Here is a 26,925-nt window from a genome sequence, read left to right as displayed (position 1 = left end):
CTTTCCACGCAGGAGGGATCTGGCCCAAATTTAATCTCTCTATTGTGAGGATGGAGGGTTAGAGAGAGAGAGACGAAAAAAAAAGGGCCGTGCCTGCTGAAATCCCACTGGCAGTGCTGCAATGCAGGGGTTTAACACAGAGCCAGAAGGCAGGCAAACACATTAAAGAACTGGCCTTTGGATAACACACAATACACACATTCTCACACAAACACAATTAACATAGAGATGGGCGAAGGCATGCAAGCACACCTCCAAAAGTCCATTTGATCGAAGGTAGTTGCATAAATAGTGTTTGACAGGCAGGAAAGGGTGATTTTAATATCAGAAAACACTGTGACGGAGTTTTAAAAAGCAGCTACTCCTTAAGCTAAGTCACGTGTAATGTCTTAGCACTCAGATAAGCTTTTATAGCAATGCAAAGAGCAGTCAACCTACTCAGACTATGAATGACAGCATACTGAAAAGGTAAACATTAAATTCAGAAGCTCAGGAAAAACTCTTAAAATATGCAGATCATTAAAGGAAACCAAATCAAAAAAATATGCATGTTTTTAAAGTTTTCAATAGTTTTTCATTCAATAACATATTTCAAAGATTTGACCATGAAAAAATGAAAAGGACACAAAATTGGTGGACTGAAATTTTAAAAAATGCTATCAATTTGACATTTTAATGAAGAGCATCAGAAGACATTAACATACAAGAAAGTTTTGAGCAACAACCACTATAGGAGTGCTAGCAATGACTAGACGTAACATAAAATTCATTTTCATCAGCTCAGTTCAAGAGTTTCTTTATAATATTACATATTTATAAGTGGCAATAAATGACAAAAATATCTTTAGCTACTCTTTTAAAGAGTTAAATTTAATTTAAAAAATGTTAATCAGGGGGTGTGGTTTGATCAAATTTGATTACTAAACAAGTGTTGCTACAGCCTGATTAATGCCCAAAAGCATGTGACATCCAATTAAGCCCCACCCACCTCAACACCACAAGGAAAGGTGACATAAGCTTTGCAGCAAATATTGTGCTCATGTACAATCCAAATCCTCACAATAAGACGGAAGAAAGACAAGAATATATGTGTTCAGTACATCTAGGTCGTAAATACAATTACTATGTAAAAGCTTGCCATCAGTGAGAATGCAAATAAAGAGCAGGAGGCTGCCGTGGCTCATTCTTAGTCCTGTGTGAGTGTGAGAGGTGAGGAGCGTGATGGGTGGCTGCTTACATGACAGATTGCTGACTGTGGGAGTCTTTTACAGTCAGCAGAAAAAAGCAATTGGTGACACTTTGGCTTCTTCATGCTCTGATACAGCCAGTACAATGAAACAGTGTTGTCCATCAAACTTTGTCTATCCTAAAGAATTGCAATTTTCAGTTAAATCAGAGTGATAGTCAATATTAGAGTTTATGGGGTGGCGTACATGAAATAATATGCTCGGAATCCCGAAGAAACGCTCAGTGTACCTGCTGGTGCTGACTCTTATTCATGGCGAATCTTAAAAAGTCTCTCTCTTGCCTTGGGTTAAGTCTCTGCTCGCTCCTGCCCTGACATGCTGTGGCCTCTGCAGGGTCATCTGTAAGCCCACCAACACTTTCCTGTTATTATGCTGCTCCTTCAAGAATTACATTTAAAATGGTTCCCACCTCTCTTTCGCCACCGGCAGATGGTTTCAGCTGATGATTTTGTTGCTTGTAGCAGCTCCTGGTGGCACAGTTTTATAGCAGTTTAACTGACATTGTTTCATCCACTATTTTGTCAGATCGGTGACCAAGCAAATGCTCATCTTTTTTTCTGCTCTTCAAATGCACTTGTTGTGGTACTATCTAGAGGTACTCTGCTTATTATAGCTGCTTTGTAAATTAGTAGATTGTTTTTTGTTTTAAAAGAAAAATTTGTCTGAAGTAGAGTGCCTGTATAACCAGAGTGGCGACAACTGGGGATTTGACGCCATTTTGTTTCCATTCACTCAATATGGGACGCGAGGTGCACATTCACGAAAACTAGCTATTTCTGGATTGCTTACTGATTTCAAGACATGTTTTGGACAAAATATTTTACTGGCTTGTTTTGTCTGGATGTCCAAGGTTGGATTATGGCCGTTTTTTGTGGAATATTTTCATCTGTGACTAGTTTTGAGCCTTCAAAGGTGAGTTGTGCTGTTTACGTTATTTGCTGTTTGTTGGAGAAATGTGTTTATATTACCCGCTGTGGTAATCACATCTGAAAGTGGTTTATACCGGCGGATTCATGAGAATCTAAGCTTTCCATGGGTGTATAATGTTTCTATCATCGAGTTTGCAGCTTCGATCAATTTAGCAAAATACATTTGCACATACGGCCACTGAAGTTTAACGGGGTAATGCATGAAAATGGTCAAAGTCAAAATAAACACATCTGCCTAAAATCACATCAAACTTTTCTATCTGTCATTCACCCATACATCATAACATGAAATTACAAACATGGGATTAACCTGGCACAAAAACCATGATGAAGTCGGTTTCCATCCGACTCTCCGGACTTTATTTTCTCACAGTTTCCTTCTTTCAGGATCACTGGGAAATCTAAACATGTGGAATCCTTTCTCTGACCGATTTGTGCACCCAAAGGCACAACAGCCCGTCATTTTTCTGGTATTTATGGAGTGAAAAAAGACCTAGAATTACACTCTGCGGTGTAAACAACGTTAAAAGGAAAACCCGGCGTTCATGAATTGGAAACAAAATGGCGCCTATACATCACGTGACCAAAATTTTTTGGACCCGTCATGTCGCCACTATGGTTATACAGGTACTCTAGTCTGAAGGTTAGCCGCCATATTGTTTATCTGCAGCTAATGCAAAAAGTAATATTTTAAAGCCCCTCTGGTCACTTGTCAAACCTCTAAAATCTCATCTTTTTGTATCCAATTTATGTATTTAGACATGTTTTTTCTTCCATTAAAACAATTCCTTTCCTCCTTTAAAATGGCTTGAAATGTATACCTACCTCACTCCTTGCAGCTCGAGCACTCCAGCTCACCCACAACTCTGCTCAGACTCTGTAAACTACTTTACACCATACAATGACAAGAACCTGAAATTATTTCTGAAGATTACTGACAACGAAAGCCCTGTCCGGCAAGTTAGATAGTTCAGTTGTATATAAAACCCTAAATCTGTGTTTTACAGACTGTCATTGGTGCATTGCAGCTTCAAGGTGAAAGTACTCAACCATGCAATTGACTGCTTACTTCCCTCATGATGTGTCTACAAAAGAATCCCAATACACACGTTAACAAGATAAAACACTTGATTTTCACCAAAGGTTTTTATTTAGTAAATGTTGAATCACTGTTAGGATAACCTTTGTATCTTTAACACTTTAATTACTGTGCTGTTCAGTCCATGGCTGCAGTCAGCAATTAGACTCAACTTTGGGTTTCTGTTAAGCATAGTTCACCATGATTTATAAACTGTTTTTAGAATGAATTTATGTTGCAGCCCTAAATTAAATTCATTAACTGATACAGCTGATTATGTTAATACTCATTTGGCAAAAAAGTCTTCATATAGAGAAGTATTAATTTGATATTCACAATATGCCGAGTGCAGTCAAATAAGCTAAGTGCTGAATTCTGTTTAATTAAGATGAGGTGGATGATAAAATGTGTTTATAGTTATTTGCCCTGCAGGTTTATGAGACTTCACTCCAGCATCAGACATTGTTAAAACAGCTCAAAGCACAAGAAAGCATCACGGTGTTTCGAATCTCAACATTTCCTTATGTGGAATCACTATCACTGTATTTCCTCCAAAGCTGTTTGCACAGTCTCACAATTCAAAAGCTTCAAATCTCTTGTCTTCAATCTTTATTAAAGTGCAATTAGATCGCTGCATAGCCGCAGCACCTTCACACATATGAGGATAGAAATGAGAAAGGATCTGTAATCTAACAGCCTTTAGCAGAGATGCAGCCCTGATGGTTTGGGACTATCCTATAATAATCCTTGCAGAGATTAGAAGCCCAAGCTAAAAACAACTGTGTTGAGCTACAGATCTATCTCCGTTAAATATAAAATGGCTGCATCAAATCAATTTCAATGTCCTGTCTGGCAGCAGTTAAAAAGTAATTGCTCCATCAGCTACATGACACAGCATAAAGACAAACATGAAAGATAGGGTTTTTGCACCATTTTTTTCCTTTAGTCGTCAGTGGTTTTAGGAAAACAATGATCTTACTTCACCTATTGGAGGCAAGTGCTATTTTTCACTAACCTACTGTCCATAAATCCTGGTGGAGAGTGCCTACTTTCCTCCGGCTACCTGCTTCACTGGGAGACAAGACCTGTGTTTATGTGCAGAAATAAGGCAATTTATCATCCAGTTCCAGAGAAATGGTCAACAGCAGGGATGAAACGGCACACAATTCCAGATTAATTGCTTCCCTCCCTGCCTGCACAGCGTAAGAAACAAACACTTCAAAAACCGCACCAGAGAGAGAGAGAGAGACTAAATATTAATAAGCAAATTATGAAATGTATCAATTTATTTTCTGCTTTTCAGCATTAATGTTGCATTATTGTACAAGACACGCTGGTAAATCTGACTGTACAAAGGTCTCAGTTTATTATCTTAATGGAAGTAATTGGTTGACCATTATGAAAGAGGACAATCAGTGTAAAGACAAATGGAAAAGAAAAAAGGGAGAGCCACTCAAAAGCCTCGAGACCTCAGTGTCTTTGAATTACATGCTTCCTGAGAGTAGTGTGGCACTAGGAAAACAACAAACTCCCCAGGGTATCGACAAACTCTTATAAATGTCAAATAGGTTTTAGTAATGTGCTTTGCACGCAGATATTTCTTTTAGACAGGCCTTTCAACATAACAAACCACATTACCTACCAAGGTCTATCTATAACTGGACGAACGATCTATCCTTATACGTTTCGGTGAGCGTCACATTTCTGCTGAAAGCCAACACAATAGTTCATCTCTGTCTTACACGTTCTTTATATTATGATTGTATTTTATGATTTGGAGGCCTGAATTGGCTGAGAATGAAGAGTTCAGTGATGTTATGAAATCAAAGTAAACAGTAAACTTGTCAGAGAAGGCTGGATGTTCTTTTTTTTTGTTTTTTTGTTCCTTGTAATGCGGTCAAAGGTATTGTAGGACAAACGATAGACAAGCCGCAAATGGCAAACAGAGTGGCTGCTCATGGGGATCATTCACCTTCACACCGCCAGTGAGCTCCATTATAAGTCGGGCCCAAATCTTGGAAACCGCTGCCCCATTAGTCAAACACAGATTGAGTGTGACAGCTAACTTCTCATGATGATCTCGTGGCACCACAGAAAAAGCGACTTTTGTTGCTGTATGATCACGTTGTTGTACAAAGTCTCACTGCAGTGTCAGAGCCCGTAACATAAAGCTGAGACACGTTACTATTTTTGTAACAATATTATATTTATGTGGTAGTGAGAGACAGATAGAACACTCGAACAATCTAAAAAGCCGAATAAACTATAAAAAGGTTAAATAATAATCTCTGACTGAAATGGCAAAGAACTCTTTATTAAAATGTGCATGAGCAACCACATGCTGACTTCAAACACAAACACCCAGGCTTTAGTAGGCTTACTGCAAAGCTGTAGCTTCCCACTCTGATGATCTCTCATTTAAAGTCTTTAATGTATACATCTCCAATATACAGGTCCTTCGTGGGTGAAAAATTGCTGCAGTTTTAATGGTTCAGTCCCGTTTTGCACTGCTCAGACGATTTCTCCATTTGTGAATAAGCGAGTAGCCTTACTTACTTAAAAAAAAAAAAAAACAGTCGCATTACCTTTCACCACATTTCTCATGTACTCAAAAACTCACTGTCTCCAGCTGAGTGATAGAAAGATTTGACCTAAGAACACTGCAATATTTAACTGAGATCATCTGTAAAGTAGACGGAGAGTCTTTTACAATTAAGTGCTCATTAAAAACTAAATTAGGCACTGACCTTTGAAACACAGTTGCACAGGGAAGAGGAGAGAACGGTAGACATGTGCTTTAAAAACATCCATCTCTAATTAGAAAGAGAACACTCAATGCTTCATTTCAAGGGTCTCTTGCATTTCTTTCTGTGGAGAAATCCCCTCCAAACAACCAGCAAGTCCTAACTACATCACAGCATTCATGTCATTAGCATCAGTACTTTATTGGATTACGTTTCAATTGTCAGCAACTGTATACTGCAAAATAACTCTGTAATATTTTCCATTTAAATGTGCAAGCTGCATGTGTTGAGAGTGTTTAATAATCAAATCAAAAGTAACTAAGTGTTGTCAGCTGATAGATGAGACTCATTTTAATTATTCACAAATATCTGCAGTCATCAACAGCAAAGTAGCTTTGTGAACTACTTTTACTTGAATAAATGCGTCCATATTTCTGCACAAGTGTAACACAAGACAAGTAACCTCAACAGAATCTTTGCCCGTCAGAAACACGGACACAATCTAAAATAAGAGGATGCGCATTACAGTTGTTCCTGCAGCCAGACAGTAGAGTATTTATCACCTGACCTCACATAGCCTCGTAATCTGAGAGCGGCATCACCAATCAATGAAAGGAGGGAAAGAGAAGACACGAGCAATCGATGCCTGTTAGAAACAGTGCGATAATTGTGCACTTATCAGTTTGAAGCAGTTCACTGTTACGAGAGAGAATGAAATGGATGGTGAACAGATAAAACTGAAGTTGAATTTCAATAACAAATAAGAAATGAGACAATTAAATGATGGTTATTGCAAACGTCAAATGGATAAATAACACAAATCTATCTATAGAGAGTTGACCTCAAACACTTCTAACGTACATCTACATGTGAACCACTGAGTGAAAGTTTCATAGAAGTGGGCCAAGAAAACAATATAATAGTAAAAATATGCCGACCTAAACTGGCACTCCTGGAAGAAGAACATTTTGTTCCCATGGCAACAATGTAACAAGACTGGCTGACAAGCAGGTATAATGTTAATTACCTTAATTTAGCATGAGAGCATGCTAACATCGGCTAATTAAAGACAAAGTAATATTGAGACAGGAGGGAATGTCATTAGATTTGTGACTCTTTGCTCATAAAACCAACATATTGGACCAATTAAACCGATGATGTTGAGATGGCACCAGATGAAACGTTAAGGGACCAATGAAGTTATTACAATTCATTCTCAAATTTTCATCCAATTGTTAAGATATTTCACAAAAAAAGTCTAAAATGTCAACCTGCTGGTGGCTCTAGAGGAAAGGTCAGGGGGTTATCAAAGTCACTGGTCTTTCAGCTGTTGAAAATTCCGTACAGAAATCTCACTGTAATCCATCCGATAGTTGCTTAGATGTTGATGAACCAGACTGACAGACAGATCAATTGACAGAAAGTCACTGCTAGCATAGCTAAAAAATCTACTCAAACTGCAGCCAGTCGTGGTATTCTTTTATAACCATGGCAAAAAAGGAACCTAAATAGATGAACTTGTTTGTTTCCAACAGTGTGCTGCTGTGGAATCACCACCCATGCCTGGCAGTCTTTAGTCTTGGCAGGTAAATGTTACCACAACTTGCTTCACTTTTTGGCCAAAACGCTTCCCAGGCTCTCCAAAAGGGCCCCATTCCCTAACATGGGTCTGTTTTATGAGCCCATCAAATTATCTCAGCAGGATGTTGCAATGCTAACAAGGGAAGCAAAACAGTTTGGAAAGGAGGGTTATTAAATGTCACTACTGGAACTACAAACAACAACTGCAGCACCCGGTGACGCAGTGGGGACTAAAGAAAACAATTCCGCTGACATTAAGAAACTAAGTGACCAAGTTAATGATGATGTGATTCAGTGAAATACATCAAATCCACTTATGTCGCCCAGTTCCCTTGAGACAAGATAAATCTCGTCTTTGTCCAGCCTTTTTATTACTGCTAAACAATGTGGCATTTACAGGTGGCAGTGGAATCAAATTAAATTTATTCCGATTTCATTATAAAAGTAACCATAATTTCGGTCTTTTGCTGCATCCCAACAGATGCAAGTTAATGCCCCAACAATTAAAAACCAGAAAGCCTTGAAGAAACCCATAACACACACCAAATCTTTCCACTCAATTGGCAATATGTGAAATTCTACACAGCCAACTGACAGTGTGCTATCAATTATTCAGGAGTAGAAAGGCTCACAAAAAAGTACTGCACCCCCGGCTATGCAGCAGTAAATCACTGTATAGCACACCATCTGCCGCTTGTCAAAGGCAACGGTTGCCGTGTGCACAGGAGTGTAGTACAACATTGATCCTTAAGTCCAGGTTGATTTCCACTGTCAATGATAGATTACAAAGTGCATGTAAAATAATGTGTGAAGAAAAAATGCTTTACTCTACCTATGTTCAATTTTTTACATTCATAAGTGCAAGGAGCAATTTCACCTTCAACTGGGCTACTGTGCAGGACAGGAGAGGCAACATTTCTGTGGATGTTACATTAAAAATGTGTAAAAAATCATCTCTCTCAGTAAATATTGAGCATCCACATGATGGAACGCAAGGATGAGTCTCCCTCCCGTCTTTGGGTCCTTCACCCTCGCTGGTGTTTCAACGCTTAACCTCCTCCAGAGACAAAATGTCCCGTATTCAGACTTCAATAATGCAACGCCTTCGTTCTTAGGGCTAAGAGCTGGCTCGTCTGACATCTGACTAATCGCTGACAAAGCTGTGGCTTCAGTTTGCAGATTACTGTGCACTGACTGTTTCTGGGCAAATAAACAACAGAATTCATCCCAATATTCCACTTACTTGTTGTACAGAAACATCAGCTAATGCATCTTTGGGCAGCCATTTTAAACCAGTACATGTAAATATAATTCAGGGTTCACATTAACTACAAAGTGAGCATTTCCAAATGAACTTGGTCTCTCTGGGTTCCTCTTTTTGTGACAGTTTGGATTAAGTGACTGTCTTCGTGTTGTAAAAATAGCATCAGTTTCATTTGCTATCTGTCAAAGGGCAATGACTCGGTCCCACAGTAGCTCAGCCTTTCCAAGAACTCGCTGGTTTAAAGCGATGGAAAATATGTTATGGGAAACATACAATAGGCACCACACAATTGAGCAAAACGTCCCAAACTGAAACAAACGAGAACCAAGTCTCTCATTATGTTGTTGATTACGAGTCATTCTGCATGTCAAACTCAATACTGTGTTTTGTCATTCACCCGGTCATGGGATGACCAATCTAATTATTTTCTGTGTTTACATTTCCTGGAGTGTCTGTATTAGACATTTCAGCCACATTTCACCCCATTCCTTTTCTACAGTCTCCCTGCTTTGAAATGTCACCTTAAAAATCCCCTACAGGCATTTTTTTATATAGTAATACATTGGTTTTATTAGTAGTTTGTGTCTGAGGTGGTTTCTCTATTAAAAGGTTCAATTACCTGGTCAGAAATTCTTAAAACGGTATCTATGCTACCTCTCTCATAAAAAATCCACAATCTATAACTGGAAATAAGAAATAACTGGACAAACCAGGTATTTGCCTTAAACCTGTCACTTTCAGAGGAATAATAAAGGTCAGAAACATCAACTAAAACCCATTTTTGAGAGGAGGGTCACTGCAAGCAACAATGTCCTAAGATGAACGTCAACAAAATTAGGTTTCAAAAGTTTGAGTGATGCGTCAATGCTCCATTGTCCAAATGTTATACCCCGATTCAGCTACATCGCTCCTCTTTAGTCAAATTAATAAAAAATATTTTACTCTTCAGTTGCTGAAACCAAGAGAAGACTTTCTGTCTCATTTGGTATCAACACTTTAACAACCAGGAGCCCCTCAGAACAGCATCGTACCTCGGAACAGCCCCAGTCAATTATTAGCTCCACCGCATTTAACACATTGCGTCATCACAAAAAGCGCCGCTGGCAGAGTTTAATGTCATCCAAAATTGTCATTAAATACTGATATCTGTGAATGATTTTGGCTCCAGAGTTGGGGGGAAATATTTCCAGCCAGTAAACCTGTCATCTTTTATGCCCATATAATCTGTGGGTGCTAATGCCTTGCGTCTCAAAGTAGCAGCAGCTATCATTTTTAAAAGCTCAGCCAAGAGGGATTTCATCTTCTTGGAGGAGCAAAACCAACGAAATAGAGGAAAAAATGACCTACAGCTAAAAACAGAACAACAAGAACCCAATCAACTACCTCCAAAATGCTCCGATACACCTTAGTGTATAACATTTTGAGCAAAATGTATTTTCTGCCAGTTTGTTTGTATCCTAAATATGTTTCAAATCAACATATCTTTGCTATTTATTCAGTTGTTCAATGGTTGCTTCTATTCAGGCAAGCAATCACATACTGGATGGGGAGGGAATCATCACCCTGGTAACTCAAAAAATGGAGAAGCTTAAGCTGCTACGAAAACAAAGGCAAAAATAAAATGTAAGCCTGAGAATAACATTTCCACACTGGAACCTCGTTCTCCTGTGTGGAAGTCCAGCTACCCATTTATTTCTCTTATTCCTCTTCCTATGACGAGGTTTTTTTAATATTTAAGAGCTGAGTTTGACTACTCTGAATTAAAATTACAGATATCAAGAACCTTATCGTGATTAGTTGTGTAACAGACGTGTAGATGTGCGGTCAGGACGTCAAAGAAGATAGCCCAATTACATTTTCTTCAGCCGTTATTCTCTGCAGAAGAAATGAACCCATGTAAACTATCTTCTGCTGAATTTTCTTTCTGCGCTCTGCTCCTAAACATATAAACTAGATCAACGTTCACCCGAGGTGCACTGCGTGAGTATACACAGGGCGCGCCTTCACTGACAACTCGTGCAAAAAAGAGCGGAACCAAAAACATCCGCAAAACCTCTGATAATTAAAACAACACAATATAGCTCGACAACAAAATAATATACCGTAATAAACAATATGCACCAAAGACTACAACATAAAATGCTAAATATATAAAGAAAACAACATGACATCACAGCAGCAAGTGATACAGAAGCCCGGTAGGCACAAATGTAGCAGAGTGCAGAAAGACAATTTCCAAAATCAATAAAAATAATTTCAAATAAAAATAACTAATTGAGACAAAATTTAAAAATATTCAACATAACAACAACAAACATAAGTTGAAAATAGTAATTAATAAAATGATTTTTTTTTTAACTCGGCTACAGTTGCGATTACAGGGTGACTAGACAGGATTTTAATTCAAGATACCTATAACATCATTCAGACCAGTCAAAATGTCATCTAGACATACACTACCATTCAAAAGTTTGGGGTCACTTCGAAATGCCCTTATTTTTGAAAGAAAAGCAGTTATTTTCAATAAAGATAATGCACTCAACAAAAATATAAACACAACACTTTTGTTTTTGTTCCCATTTTTTATGAGATGAACTCAAAGATCTAAAACTTTTTCCACATCCACAATATCACCATTTCTCTCAAATATTGTTCACAAATCTGTCTAAATCTGTGATAGTGAGCACTTCTCCTTTGCTGAGATAATCCATCCCACCTCACAGGTGTGCCATATCAAGATGCTGATTAGACACCATGATTAGTGCACAGGTGTGCCATATCATTTATTGTGGGCAGTATAAGTCACACCTGTGCACTAATCATGGTGTCTAATCAGCATCTTGATATGGCACACCTGTGAGGTGGGATGGATTATCTCAGCAAAGGAGAAGTGCTCACTATCACAGATTTAGACAGATTTTTGAACAATATTTGAGAGAAATGGTGATATTGTGGATGTGGAAAAAGTTTTAGATCTTTGAGTTCATCTCATAAAAAATGGGAGCAAAAACAAAAGTGTTGCGTTTATATTTTTGTTGAGTGTAGTAAATTAATCAGAAATCCAGTCTAGACATTGTTAATGTGGCAAATAGCTACTGAAGGTGGAAATGGCTGATTTTTTAAATGGAATCTCTACACGGGAGTACAGAGGAACATTTCCAGCAACCATCACTCCTGTGTTCTAATGCTACATTGTGTTAGCTAATCGTGTTGAAAGGCTAACTGATGATTTTTAAAAAAACTTGCATAATTATGTTAGCAAATGACTAAAAGTGTGAGTTTTCATGGAAAACATGAAATTGTCTGGGTGACAACAAACCTTTGAATGGCAGTGTGTCTGCAGTTCAGTTTTGACAGGTCTAAATAACAGCTGCAGAAATCTCAGCCTCATTGTGACTAATACGAGTTGTTGTGCAAAGACGCTGCTTCCCATTGCATATTGGTCCAGCAAAGCATTTCAACAGAGCAAGTAGAAGTACTGGCAGCTGTAGTGGTGAACAAGGTCATAAGAAAATGTTGTGCACTCAGAAGAGCAAGGAGCTTGTGGAGAACGCTTTGTTCATTTGCAATTCATTGTGGGTCTGAATTCACGAGAACTTTGGCCTCAGGCTGCTCTGACATTGTGGTAAAATGGCTTGTCATATGCAGTTAAGGTTGCAGTTTGTTTGAAAGGCAAGTCACCTCCACCTTCAATTTATCATAGCGTCTGATGTGACTACAGATATCAACAATCCAATTTCGTCTAGTCAAAACTCAAGTTCAAAATATATGTAATTGCATTTTTACTAGTCTGAATTTTAGTTTGAGAAATCTGCTGCATCATTCTCATATATGTATTGAATTGAGAGTAGTTAGAAGAGTCTTAAATTCATATTATAACAAGTCAGAATAAAATTGTACATATCAGAAGCTGGCAGTCATAATTCAGCATTGGAATGTGAAGAAACTGTAGATATGTTGAGAAACCCGATACACAAGACATCATTTGTCCTGAGAGAAATGCAATTATGAATATCTTGAATGGTCTTTCTGACTAAGAACAATTGAATTACGGATATCTGCAATGCATATCCAGTCTATCTATCAAATGTTAACAGGGCTTCCTATACATCCTACCTCCTCCGTGGCTCTTTCCAAGTGGAAGCCTTTCTTACTCCATCACAAGTGAGAAAATTTGTTTGTTTCAAAGCAAAATTAAGCTTCTGTCAAAACAAGAATGCAATTTAGCTATGCAGGAATGTGATTTTTTTAGAGACAGTGCTGCACAGACATATGTCGAACTGAACTGCATCCTGAAATCGTCACTGTGTAGAAATTTTGAAAAAGCTACACACTGCAAATGCTTCACAAATCAGGGGCTCAGTTTTGCATCCACTAAATGCTTCAACATTATGTCTTAAAAATCCCACAAGGACTGGCAGCTTAGCTGGGAGCACAAGCTGTTAAAAATGTGCACCAAGACACAATGCACAGTTTAACTTCTATTGCAGCTTAACTTTCCAATTTGGATTCATTTCTTTATTTTGTATTCTGAAAATGGTGAAGCTGCAAAAACGAAAAGAGCGTTTGTAACGAGATTCTTACACTTTCCAGCCGCGTGCTGGGAACTAGATAAGGAGAAACATGTCAGTTTCAATGTATGTATGAATTACTCCGTAATTCACAGCTTGACTTTGCTTTTAGACTGAAAGCAGCAATCAGCTCGTCACCCGAAGTTCATTCATTTCTCATAGAGCCGAGACTTCGGGGAAACCCGGCCAACATGGGGTCAGACAACAAGCTCGCCAGCTGAGATAGAGCCAAGCTGAGGAGTCGTCCACTTTTTGCTAACAACAAACAGATTTCTAGGGTTTGCTTTTTCCAAACTGTTTGATTTCATTTTCATAAATGACAGTTGAGTCTGGAAAGAGTCTCATCTTATAACTTTAATGTAAAAGACTTGCAGTTCCATCCATTGTGGGAGTTCATGGCATGCTTCCAGTTTTTATTTTAATTGATTCAAGCCAATTAGTGCTTGCCAGTAGAAATGTTGGTGTTCCCTGTCATAATGCTCATGACAGCAAACTCCAAAGCAGCAGAAATATTTAATTTGGTTGTTCAAAGCTTTGAACGTACAGAGATAAACTGAGAGCTTCTTGCAGTGCAGACTCAAATGAAACTCAAACTGATGAAATACTGATGAAGCCAAATAGCGTGCTAACTTTAATTATGAATTATTCTTGCTCATTTATTAGAGGGTTGTGTCGGGATGCTATTGTAAGAAACTCTTGTATATGAAGAATTAGGTTTTTAAACAAACAAAATGAATTACCAATATTTGCATTTCTGCAAAAATGTCAAAAACAGTGTGCTGGTCTTTTGTCACATCTGAAAACAATGTGGAGCGATAAGAGCTCTCTGTTGCATCACAAACTCATCTCAAGGGCAAGAACTAATTCATGCTAATGCCCAGACAGTGATCAAAGGGCATGACAAATCAGTGGAGAAAATGGAGCTGGGTCTAAGAAGGATGTCAATAAGAAGTGGGGAGGTTTTTGTGGCGAACTTTTCAAGAAGCCTTCGAGTGTGATAAATGTGACGGGTGTCAGAAGGTAGCCTGTCAGAGAATAAAGCAGCACCAGGCAACTGAGGCGAGAAACATAGAAGAATACCGTGAAGAAAAGATCTGCATTTGATGCTTTAGGATGATACGGACCCATTAAATTAAGTCATGATATGGATCTCCAGGATCCACTCAGGACATGTCTAATCAGAATACTGCTTTCACCACTGATAACAGCTATCAAAGTGCATTTTCACTTCAGTCAACAAGAGCATGATCATGATTCTTTTCAGATTAAAAAAAACATGCTTTTCTTTCACTTTCCCACCTTATTCCACCTCTCTCTCTACGCAGACACCCCAACTAACCACAATCTTGTCGGAGCACATGTCCAAGCTGTACCTGCACCTGAGGGTTTTGACCACCTGTGCGTTTCTTAAGGCAGAACAGCTAACTAAATAATCACCCACTGTGTCAAGGACATGCACATGAGGAAATGTGAGAGAGAGAGGAAAAAATGCCCCAAAATATCAGGCTTGCTTTCACAGTCCCTTAGACACATTCCGATGAGGGGGCGCAAACCAGCCATGTCCTAGATAAACAGTACCCTGCACTGCATTGAAAGACTCACTATGGCAGCCAGGTTTACATAACGGCAGACAATACACGGGGATGCACATCACTTCCAGAGCTCCATATGAAAAAAATACTGGCTAAAAAGCTCCCTGACTATCAATTTAAAAACTCTCAGGGACTGAGAACGACACATTAGCTTTCACTTTGCCAAACAGTCGTAGAAGACTGGTGGAATTTACTGCAGTTGTCTGGTAAGGGAAATTATGTGGCATGTATTTTCTGGATCGCACTGCTTCTTAGCTTTTTCTTCCAAAAAAGGAAAAGGTGAGCTATAAAAAGCAGCCTAATCTGAATAGAAAACAAGAAAAGCTTTCTTTTGTGTTCAGATCAGGGTTTCCCTTGTCATGAATAATGGCATGTTGAGACCGTTGGCAAGAGCTGTCTAGTCCTGTGCTTGTGTCCATAGTGGGGCTAAAGAGTTGAGTATGACAGACCACTGCTTGTAACTGACAGACACAAAGGGAGAATCTGAGAGAGGGACAGGCCTCGAATGAGAAAAACGGCAGCACAGTATAAAGGTGAACTCTGCGCTGGCCTCAGAGAATAAGATGGATGAAGGATTCTTGAGTGACATCGGATGTTTTGTTTCCTGTTTGGCAGATTCCTGGTCGAACGGCATCACTTATTATGACGGGAAAGCACGAGAAAAGATGCAAATCATTTTTGCTGTTGACTCATTAAAACCAAATGCAGAGAAAAATTAGACTCTGCAACAGTCGTGATTCACTGATGCTAGCACATGGCACCCTCCAGCATACAGCAGGATACAAGGCCACTACGGACGCATCTTCATATTTCCCCTCCTTTTGTTTACCCATTTTTCCTCCTGAGCTGTCAGATATTATAAAACCACACTCATGCAAGCTCTTGGCCATTAACGCAGCTACAATTCACGAAAATATTCTTGCTCAGCTAAAAAAAAAGAAAAAAAAAGAAAAAAGGCTCACAGTTGGTAACATGATGTGCAATATGGATCTTTGTGTTTGTAGATGAGAATGAGGAAAGCAAAATATATATATATATATATATATATATATATATATATATATATATATATATATAAATAGCTTTCCAACTAACAATGCTTTGAGAGGGCTTATCGAGCTGCACAAAAGGATGAGGGCAATTATTTTGATCAATACAGTACAATGAATGTCCATCTTGCAAGGCCTAACTATTACCAGCCTTATCAAGGGAAGAAAAAGATTCTGCAACCTGCCATCATGCTCTTGGAGATACTAACCAATTTGCTGTGAAGTCAATAATCTCTTTGGGAGAATCTGCAACATTTACCCAACTTGGTTGAAAAACACAGCCGGAAAGTGTTCAGACTTTCTACTTCAGATTTAAAAAAAAGAACAAAAAAACATCCGAACGTTAGATTAGAATACAATTGTTTCTGTTTGTTTCTGACACCTCTCTGAAATGTGGTCTGACTGAAAACATGTTTGCCGAATACAAATGAACACCAATTGTCTTTTATTCTGGGAATGGCAGCGGCACAATGACCTGAGTGGCAAATGAGTGAAGAGGATGGCTCGACACTGAGTGGAGCACCAACAGCTTCACAAAGCACCATAAGTGACCTGCCACTCACACAACTTGAGGTGTTCATTTAAGTCACGCGCACAATAAGCGGTGGTACCACACCGGAGAGTGAACCTTTGTAAAGAATCTAATCCCAGCAGAGGTGATTTGTTAAAGCTGGTTTAGGGAGTATTTTTTGGCATCGCTGGGCAAACATTTCTCACTAACCTTTCAGCATGTTGTCATTCAGGTAGTCTGAGAGGAAAGTAGACTTCTTCATCTGCCTTTAGCTTTTAGGTTTTACAAAATCCAGCCCATAACAGGAGATTTTAACCAGCTTTTCACTCAGCAGGTGAGGCTGTAGGAATTGCAACAAAGTCCACAGTGAGTATAGGATGCGGTTTTGCAATGGGTTAGATGGAGAATTTTCAATCAGGAAAGTAGAATCCTGGTCGAAGCCTCAAATATTTGCCTTTTAACTTGAATATCTATTTATGTTTGACGCGTATGTTCATCTACTGGGCAGGATTTACTAAATAAATGATGGAGGTAAGAGCTGCAGGAGGAATTCTGTTTATTTTATCTATTTTCAGGGTGTTTTCTGCCTTTGCTCATGTTTTCCATACTTCACTTAAAGTCACTCTAAAAACCCATCCTCCTGTATTAAGCTAATTATATATTCAAAAGTTTTCTCCATGAAAATAACCCCTTCATGCCATAAAATGTCTTAGATGTAGCTCTACACTATTGCTTTCTTGTAGATCTATGGATGTTCGATCTTTCTCCACCCAGCCGTGTGCTACTCGCTGCAGCACAAGCACACCAGCTCACCTAAACTCTGCTCAAACAACGTAAAACTACAACACACAAGGGCCAGTTGCGACAATGGCGTAACACAGCAATGTACATTCAAACCAGAAACCAAATAAAGAAAAGAATAACAACGCAGCAAGAAAACACCGAATGAACCAGCAGGATTGGTTGCTCAAGTTTTTTACGTATGAAATCCCGGTTGTCTGAATTTGTGTTTTTGAGACTATCATCAGCACACTGTAGCTTCAACGGAGAAATGCTCAGTCATGCCACTGACGACTGATTTCACTCATGAAGTGTGCATGTGCATTTAAAAAACAACACCATGTGGACATATTAACAAGGGGAAAAAAATAGATTTTTACCAGAGGGGGTCTTTAAAGGCATTATGGAGGATGTTTTTTTTTTTGTTTAATTTGTCTGATTCACATAAAATGAATATACTGACCTTTAGTGGACTTGTATGTATGGTTTCTAAAAAAATTAAAAATTAAAAAAAATAACTGTGGACATGGCAGGACCTGAAAAACATCAGCCAATCAATGCGCTCGGACCGAGGCGTTTGGTTTGCTCCCTTTCCTGTCAATCAAAAATGTTCCGGCTCAGGCCTAGTTACGTAGATTACGTACGCCTTGGACTTACGTATTTTGTGTATGTGTTGCTTTGGTATAGCTTCGTAGTTAGCTGGCGACTTGTTTTGCTCATCTTTTTTTACATGATGGCAGATGAAGATCCAGGGGGACCCAGCCGTAAAAGAAAGGCTTTTTTTGAGGTCAGAGAAAATAAAAGACAACTGGATCGCAAGAATGCAAAAACAAAAGTGATTATTGGTGAGTCATTTGGGCGATGGCGTCAGCTCAAGCAACAAATGGACCTAAAGACAGATGCCTTGGTTGCTAAATTCCTTCTGGACAGGTAAAATGTATTATTGTATTATACTGCGGCTGAAGGCAACTTCACTAGTCCTACGCAAGTTTCTGGAGGGGGGCATTTCTTCATAAATGTTAAGAGGGGGGATGTTAGAGGGGGGTGAGGGAGAGGTTGTATGTGCGCATGCGCATGCGCATGCTACGTTCAAAGTCGTAGGAAATTAAATCTCCTGTAATGCCTTTAAAACTAAAGGAACTGAATTCTTCAACCAAAAGCTATATTTTATTCCTTGTAATGTCATGTAAAGAGATCATCATTTTATTCTATGCCAAAGCTACAAACACTCAAGTCGCTCTACAAAAGAAAAATGCATATTGCATGTATGGTATCCATGCCTCTCAGCACAATGTACTTTCTAATTTGATGAGTAAAACATGCTCTTCCTGTTACTTTGATGACAATATTCTTTGTTATCTCTCAGTCCTACCACAGGGAATGTGGGAGCACTTCTGTTAGAACTCGCAGGGATTTTTGATTCTGTATGCTGCGTCCTTCGCCTGCACACTGGCCTCAAAAATCTCAAAGAGAAAAGCAACAGCCTTCATCCTGAGCACCTACTCACACAGCTAAAGTATTCTCCGTCCTGCCCTCCCTCCATTCTCCACATTTCTCTCTCTGGCTGATTACATTGCACAGTGTTCCTCTAATGAAAACCATAAATATACCTAATTTGTAAACACACAAAAAAAGTCCCAGATCACAGAAGCTCCCAGGTTACAGGAACAACAAAACTGTAAAACAACCAGCAGCAGCCTGCAGTTTGGATTCATTTCAAGACATTCCACAGTACGACACAATCAGAACAATTTCGAAGCTTGGGTTTGTTTTAAATAAGGAAAAAGAAATATGAAAGGTTTTCTGTTGATGTTTGCACCGCTCTAAGCATTCTGCATGTCAGATGGGCAGATTCTCACTTGGCAACACTGAGAAATGGCAACTCAGCTCTCCCACTGCAAAACCCCATGGGAACGGACAGACAAAGAAAACAGAAAATGTCTCTCCATTTCTAAGATTTCTGGGGCCAAAAAAATGCATTTAATGAGGCTTTGTGTTGTTTTTCAGAGAAGCAAAAAACTTCAGATGGTGCTGCCAGAAACCTTTTGGAGTAGACCATGAAGAGGAATAATAGAAATAAAGAGGAAAATACACACAAAGCCTTTACACACACACAAAACCCCTGAAGGTATGTTTCTAAAGTCCAGCCAGTGGTCACTAGGCAGACAGATTAAATCCCTGTTTGAAATTGCAGTTACATGACTCATATTGTATCTATATATCTATCTACCATCAAAGTTCTAATCTAGCAGCTTCTACTTGTATCTGATATTGTTGAGGTTGTAATTTTTTGTTTAATTTTGTGGCTCTGTAGAGACTGGAATGAAACTGCCTTGGAGTCAGCACAGCAGTGGGGTGTATTTCTAATGTTTCCATGCAATCCCTCAACTCTCTTTGCAGGAGCAGATCTCCCCGGTATCTTTGGAAGACGCAGTTAAAAAAAACAGTGTGACTGTTTTGAGTAAGAAAAATCAAAATAGAAAATCAAATACAACATATGGGGAGCACTGAGAAGACTTCACAAGCCTGATAAGACGGTGTAAAGCAGCAAAGACCTGAAAGCTGGGAATGGTGCAGCAGAATAGTTGCAGCAGAACAGCTACAGTGATGATGAGGTTTGGTGACAGGGGTGCAAGCAGAGCAGTGTGATATAGATGTGGTCAGAGACCAAGCAATATCACCCTGGAGACAGAGAAGCTAAAGAGGTTCCTGAGCTCTGACAGCACCGAAGACTAAAATGACGAAAATGTATGTCATCCATACAAACGCCTGAATGCATTTGGTGCATGCCTCTGTGAACATTCACATCCAGCAGAGATCAGTAGCACCCCTGACTGCATCTTTGTAAAACACAAGTGTGTGCATGTGCAAAAATGTAGATTTAGATTGCTTGTGTGTGTGAAAAGAATAAATGGCAGGGCAGGGAGATGTCTCTAAAGCAGGGAAACTGTGGTTAAAAATAAAACCGAGGAGTGAATAAAAGAGATTGTGTCTGAATACAAAGAGCCTAAAACTTGCAGGTTTCTTGTAAGAATGCATGTCTTTTCATGAACAATCAGCACAAAAATCACCATAGAAAATACAACAACCCAGACCCTGTAAAGAAGATGACTAAATATAACTCCATCCCGCAGATTAAAGCAACTCCTCCTCCTTCATCATGGTCCAATTCAGACAGACCAGATGAGAGCTATACCAGATGTGTCATATAGGAAGGTGTTTTGCTACAAATTGGATGATTAACAAAGCAGTGCAGCCAGCATTGAGACATTTGGCTGCGATATGCAGCTCAGTGCAGAATGATTGGCTTTGAGGGCCGAGGGAGCAGATGGGATGGGGACACAGAGCTGGACCGGACGACTGAGCGTGCCTCCTTGGTTTTGCATCAGAATATCACTTCCATGCTGATCTGTGTCTGCCTCCTGAGGAGTGATTCCACATTTGCAAAAAGAGCTATCTCTGTTCTAGCAGTGTTGCAGCGGCTGGTCCTTCACAGCAAGTTATCTCCGCCTTTAGCTCCACCCTCTTAACATTAATTATGCAGCTCAATGCAGCACTCCGAATCCCTACTGCAGCTCACCCACACTACAATACTCCACTGCTTTCTCCGGCTCTCTCTCTGTCTTTGCCACTCACACAAACCACAGACAAGTGTTTCTCTCTTTAATTCCTTCATGACTACATTCTCAACTATCCATAGTCAAGCACAATGTTTTATTTCAAGCATTACTGTGTGAATAGCGTGCTGTTGCAAAGACTAAATACATGGCAATCCTCTTCTCCTCGTTTCAGATTCTGCAAGGTTAAATGTTCACTTGTATTTTTAGAGGAAGCAACTCCTATAAAACCCAGGCTGATAAAATAGTAAATCAGTTTCTAAACCACTGTTTTCAATCTCATGCACCCAGCGATACACAAAACTGGAATAATCTAGCAATATAGCAAACATGATTCTCAGATATATTTGATGTGAATGAATGCATTTACAATGACTTTGAGCTGTATTACTATCTTTAGTTGCAGTGTGACTCACAAGCAGCAAACATTTTTTTTATTGCCATATCATTTCCAAAAGCCTGGTGCTGATTTCAGTGCAAATCAGAAGCAAACACCGGCTGATGTGTGGCGGCAAACACACTTAACACCTCAAACACCTGTCTGCCAAGGTGTAATTGACTCAACTACTCCTGAGCACAGCGAGAAACACAATCAGACCATGTCACAGGATGGAGAGAGAGTCCACAATCTGAATCAGCTACATCAGCAAAGAAATGAGGGAGACCAGAGAACATACAACAGAGGGGGGGAAGCTCTCACGCTTCAGCCAACCACCCCCCAGGCAGGCAGGCAGTGGGATGGAAACGTGGCAACTGTTTATGGAAGCAGAAGCAAGCGTCTCCTTTATTTCCCGGAGCTCCTCACATGATTAAGATTTATGTCACATCTGCAATGCATGTGTTTATGTGCTTGTGTGTTATATGTAGAGAGAATATTACTTGCGTGGCCAAAAGCTCTTTAATGAATCCAACAGAACTTAAGTGTGAGGCTACACAGGGTGAGTCATTCATGCATCCTGTACACTGCTCAGCTCTAAACAGAAGAAAGAGTGTTTGTTTTCTTTTTTTTCTTTCACATCAGCAGCTTTTACGGATCGTTATTTCTGAGATGTCACACAGGGCTTCATCAACGAAATGTCAAACCACAGTCATACAAACAGCAGATATTTAAAGGCACATGCTGTTTGCCTTCCCATTGTTGCCAATTCAATAAGTTCAATAAAGTGTCCGTCTGTGTTTGCAAAGAAGCTACCTCTGAAACAAAAGCAAACAGCAAGGCAGATGTTCCTAATGAGGAGAACACGGTTAGGGAAGGTGGGATCATTTAGCTGGTATCCGGCGAAGTGAATGTGTTGTGCGCTTACATAATCCAGGGGGAGCGTGAATTGACTACTCCCTCTCTGTGCGTGACAATGCGCTGGCACGGCGCAGGTCGGCTGTTTTGTCATGTGCACCGCGTTTCCATCACTCCTTCAACCCAAAAAAAAAAATAAAATCTGATGCATCCGATATCCGGGATGCACAATGGAGGGTCAGAAGCTCTTTGTGAGGTTGCAGTTCGTCAGCAGGCAGCCCTCTGTGCTGTGCTGCTCTGCTGCTGCAGGGGTCTTTTCAGTGCATGGAACCGGATGGTGAGCAGAGAACACAGCGGGGGCTGGGCACTGCAATGTACTGCAGTGCTCGTAGCTCTGCTATGCACACCCACTCTCTTCCATTCTTGCTCTGCCTCTGACAATCTTTCAATCTCCTACTCTATCGCTCTGCCCCTCTCCGGCCGATGCTTATATCATTTGTCTTACCTCCTCTCTTCACTTTCCTCTCCTTGCTTTTGTCCTCCTAATGCCCATTTTTTTTCCACACTCTTAAGACTCACTGTCATCCACGTGTCCCACGTTGTCTCCTCTACATTTAAACTACCCTGTTCTCTGCCACTCACATGCATACTTAAAAACACTTTCACACAGATACATATATTTATACATCCCATAACCTTAAGCTGGAGAGTCCACTCATCTTATTTATAGAGAAGATAATACAAGAACAAGTACACAGTCGTGCTTGCATCACAAAGGACATTACATTGATCTATATTTGGTTCCTGGAAACTTATTCCAAACATAATTACTGTATGCTCTTTACCCTAACCATAAACACCACCCTCCTCCCCCTAAAATATATTCCTTTACATTACTGGGACTTGTGTTTTGTCTCCTGTGCAAAAGAAATCAAGGCCCAGCAACGTGACTGATACAAGTACACACAGACTGTCCTTCTGACCGCTCACCGTATTTATCAAGGTGTCATTCCAGCATCCCCAAGAGAGTCTGCTCACCTTAAATATCAGCACAGCCTTCTATTTTCGCCAGAACAATCTAAATAGCATAGTTTGGTGAGTTTTTACAGCATCTCTTCTCATCCTGACACAGAAAGTCTTGGGATTGTTGCTAACTGCAGTATATCACAGTAACAGCCATTGCTGCTCCGCTATGTTGCCTTACACCATCATTTAAAGTGGCAAACTCAACGCCCATGCCACACAGCCTGGGACAGAGGGTGTCATGCTCACAGGAAGAGCAATGAGAAGCCTGGCAGCTGCTCCCTTCCTCCAAAACCTCTGAAAAAGAGTTACAGAACCTAACTTTCTCATGTATGCAACTTTATAATCCCACAAAAAAACTGTTTTCCAGTATTTACTGAAGTAAACACTTGAAATTGACCAGATGATGCCGAAAAGCCTGATTCAACTGGCTGCGAAAACACTGAATCATTAGATTTTGGTGAATCACAGTAGAAAAGGTCTGTCTGTCTAAACAAGTCCCTCTGTCTAATGAGACCATGTTAAACCTCCTCCATTTCTCGCACCGTGTGTTTATCTTAAAGAAGGATACTAGCTAATTCTTGAAACAGTAAGGGGGCTCATTTCCGCTTCTCGTTAATGAGCTGATGTTTCTGATCATCTCTATCTGAATGAGTTTCTCAGTATGCCGGCAGCATCCTGCAGAGACACTTTCCTGGTCGCTCTCAACCATGACATGAAACAAAGCTTTGTGTCACAGCAGGTGTCAGAGCAGTATGAGATACAGTCATTACATGTTTTACATGTTCTTTTCATGGATGCAACAGAGCGCTGAGGTCTTTTAGCACCTCCTAAATGGTTTCTGCAACTGATTTGTGGGAAATATAATTAATTATGAGTAACTATTGGCAGACAAAATCTAAAACCACTTTTAAAAACAATATTCTTTTGATTTTGTGTTTTCGCTCCAACAGATTCATGTAATAACCACATGTCAGAAATGAATGATCTTGCTGCAGTCAGTTTTATCCCTCAGTTTGATGTGTCATTCTGAGCTTTGCACTGAAAAGGAAGGCAGAACAAAACCACAGTTGCTGGCACTCCCACCTGGAGCAAACGGTGATAATACAGGCGGACAAGGCCAGTACAGAGGTGTTCAAAAGGAAACACTGAGGAGCTGAGTTTTCAGTGTCTCTGTAAAAATGTAGTTCTCTAAAGATGACTCTGTTCTAGAGAAGGAGAGGTGCATGAATAATGAAAAGTGTTTTCGTCGTGTCTTAAACTGAAAAAGCAAAGGCAAGGGTGGGACAGGAAAAGAACAGGAAATGGTGCTATAAAAATGTGGATATTTGTATTATCAGGCAGGCTAATGACATCAACCAACTAGCAATAGTTGGAAGTGTCCACTAACTCTACTTACTAAACCTGATTTCCTTCAAATGCTAGGAGGGAAGCACTTACAAACACTAACTGCTTTGTGCTCTATCCATGGTGCTGAAATGGGCTAACTTTAAATCTCTGTATCCACACAAGTAACTAAATCTCAAATAAATGACACAATTTAAAATCAGTAACCGAGGTCTAAGTAGGTCTTGTGCTACTATCTACTACCAGAATACTGTGAAAACACCGGTACATACTGCACTCATCATCCCATTTATCACTGCTTTTCAGCGTGCCCACACAAGAAACACTAAGTCCCTCCATTATTTCCTCCCATTCTGCAGCAGGCCACTGTTCATTTCCTACTGAGAAAACACACTGCCCACTGCTGGACACCATCAAATCTTCATTCACAAATGATGAAGGTCAGACTTGGCAAAAAAAAAATGACAGAGGGATGTAACAAACAAACAGAAGAAAGCTAATCATAATTTTAAAAATAAAACATACTAATTCATAACTTGTTTCCCTGTATGTCAAGTTTCACTTTTCTTTGTTGCTTGAGCTAATTTTACAATTATGGAAAACCACAGCTTCTATGTTTAAACATTCCAGTTAAGGTCCACAAATGAGATAACATCTTTATCTTTTTTTTTTTTCTGACACATTTTAGTCAATAACCCGAATTTAACTAATCAGACCCGATTTTTGCTGCAGGTTCAGACAGCACAAAGTCCCAGAACACCAAATAAACCAAACAAAAACTAGTTATCAGCCTCAAACACTATCAGAGCAAATTCAATGTGTTATCTAAGCGACCGCACTGATACCCAGAATGCACAATGAAGGGTATGCAAAACTAAAACGGGCTGCAGTTGTCTCTTTACCACATCGAGCTTATCAGAGTGCACTGATTTTACAGTATAATGACAAAACTTCACTTATCCCCAGCAGGGACCGAGTAAAAGAGCAAAGCAAGACAGTGACAGTTGTGTTCGGCAGCTGGTAGCTGGTTTGGTTTGCTCAGCCTGGCACTGGCTGGATGCTGAAGCAGCTCCGCACAGGGATGTAATGGGATACTGCAGCACTAGAGAACCGTGTGCACAGAAACTTGCCTAGGAGCATCAGGGAGTCCCGCACTAACCTTCCCCCTCCCTCCCTCTCTTCATCTGCCTCTCCAGCTGCCTTTTTAGCGAGTCTTTATGATGCAAAAAGATCAATAAAGTAAAAATCTGTGCATGGGTTTAACTGTTATTACATGTGAACAGCCTAAAGAGGCCAAATAGCCAGAATATTCACTAAAAAAGAAGACAAAAATAACTTTAGGAGGGAAAAACAACCCCAGCATGCCAGCAGTAGGAAGAGAATGCAGCTGCTTACCTTTAGTGCAGGTTGATCTCCCCTGGACACCGAGCTGTTCCTTTCCTCCACAGGCTCCGACACACTTTGAGATAGAGAGAAAAATAATCAATCTCCTCTTACTTTCTCTTATTTCCAGTTTCAGAATGAACAAGTCGGGAGTCTAACACAGCCCTGTAGACACACCTTAACTCTGTCCTGTGTAAACTCTGCCACATATACGCACACAGACACCCATTCAAACGCACCCCAAGACCGGAGTACCCAAATTGATAAAGATCTGCTCAGGGGAGGGATAAAAACTACACACACTCACTGCAGTTTTTTTTCTTTCCCTAGCCCACTCGCTCTGCTGCTTTTTTTCCCCCTTTGCTGTCTTTGCCTGCACTGCTTCCCGATTGGCTAAGCTGCTCTTCAATAACATAAGCTCTCTTCTTTAATTGGAAGGGGGCCAGTTATGTGGTGCACCAGAAACCCTCCTGCCTAGCTCATCTCTCTGTGTGTGTTTTTTTCTTCCTCTCTCTTTTTCCTCCGTAAGTGCCTGTGGAGAATAATGCTGAGCTCTGCAATTTCATACGCATCGAGTAAAGAAAAAAAAAGAGGGAATGGAGGACAGGAGGAGGGGGAGGATGGAGGGGAGGGATGAGAGAGAAAAGGGAGTGAGAGTGGGAATGGAGGGGAGCAATCGGAGGCGGATCGGTGGACTCTGCAGTGGGACAAGCAGAGGCTGCACGGGGGAACAATGGGAGAAGAGGGGCTGTCAGGTGGGATGAGAACAGATTTGGATGCGCAGTCCACCAGCCATGGCGTGCTGAGCGTGATAGCGGGTCAGATTGGAGGGAGATTTCCTTTTGCGCTCACTGCAGCGTGGCTAGGTGGCTCTGCTGCAGTGTGGAGTCTAATTGCCAGGCAAGAAGGGGGGATGGGAAGGGAGAAGGGGGGGGGAAGAGGAGGAGAGCGGGGGTTGGTTGCAGTGATGCCGAA

At 40.2% G+C, this 26,925-nt stretch overlaps 1 protein-coding gene across 6 annotated transcripts in view; it reads right to left on the bottom strand.

Moving 5' to 3' along the window:
* The window catches only part of LOC110957887 (synaptotagmin-2-like), a 69,046-nt gene extending 42,568 nt beyond the window's left edge, over positions 1-26,478 (bottom strand). The window contains exons 1-2 of one of the 6 annotated variants that reach the window (XM_051949844.1): positions 26,258-26,478; positions 25,963-26,026 (exon numbers count right to left, since the gene is read on the bottom strand). The gene's annotated coding sequence lies outside the window, so the exon portion shown is untranslated. The other 5 variants (XM_051949842.1, XM_022204112.2, XM_051949843.1 and 2 more) reach the window with 5 other exon arrangements.
* Between the last annotated feature and the right edge of the window lie 447 nt (positions 26,479-26,925).

Source organism: Acanthochromis polyacanthus, chromosome 6, assembly GCF_021347895.1.
Source record: "Acanthochromis polyacanthus isolate Apoly-LR-REF ecotype Palm Island chromosome 6, KAUST_Apoly_ChrSc, whole genome shotgun sequence".
NCBI lineage: Eukaryota > Metazoa > Chordata > Actinopteri > Pomacentridae > Acanthochromis > Acanthochromis polyacanthus.
Note: the sequence above shows the minus strand (reverse complement) of the source record. Positions and strands in the feature narration are given on the sequence as shown.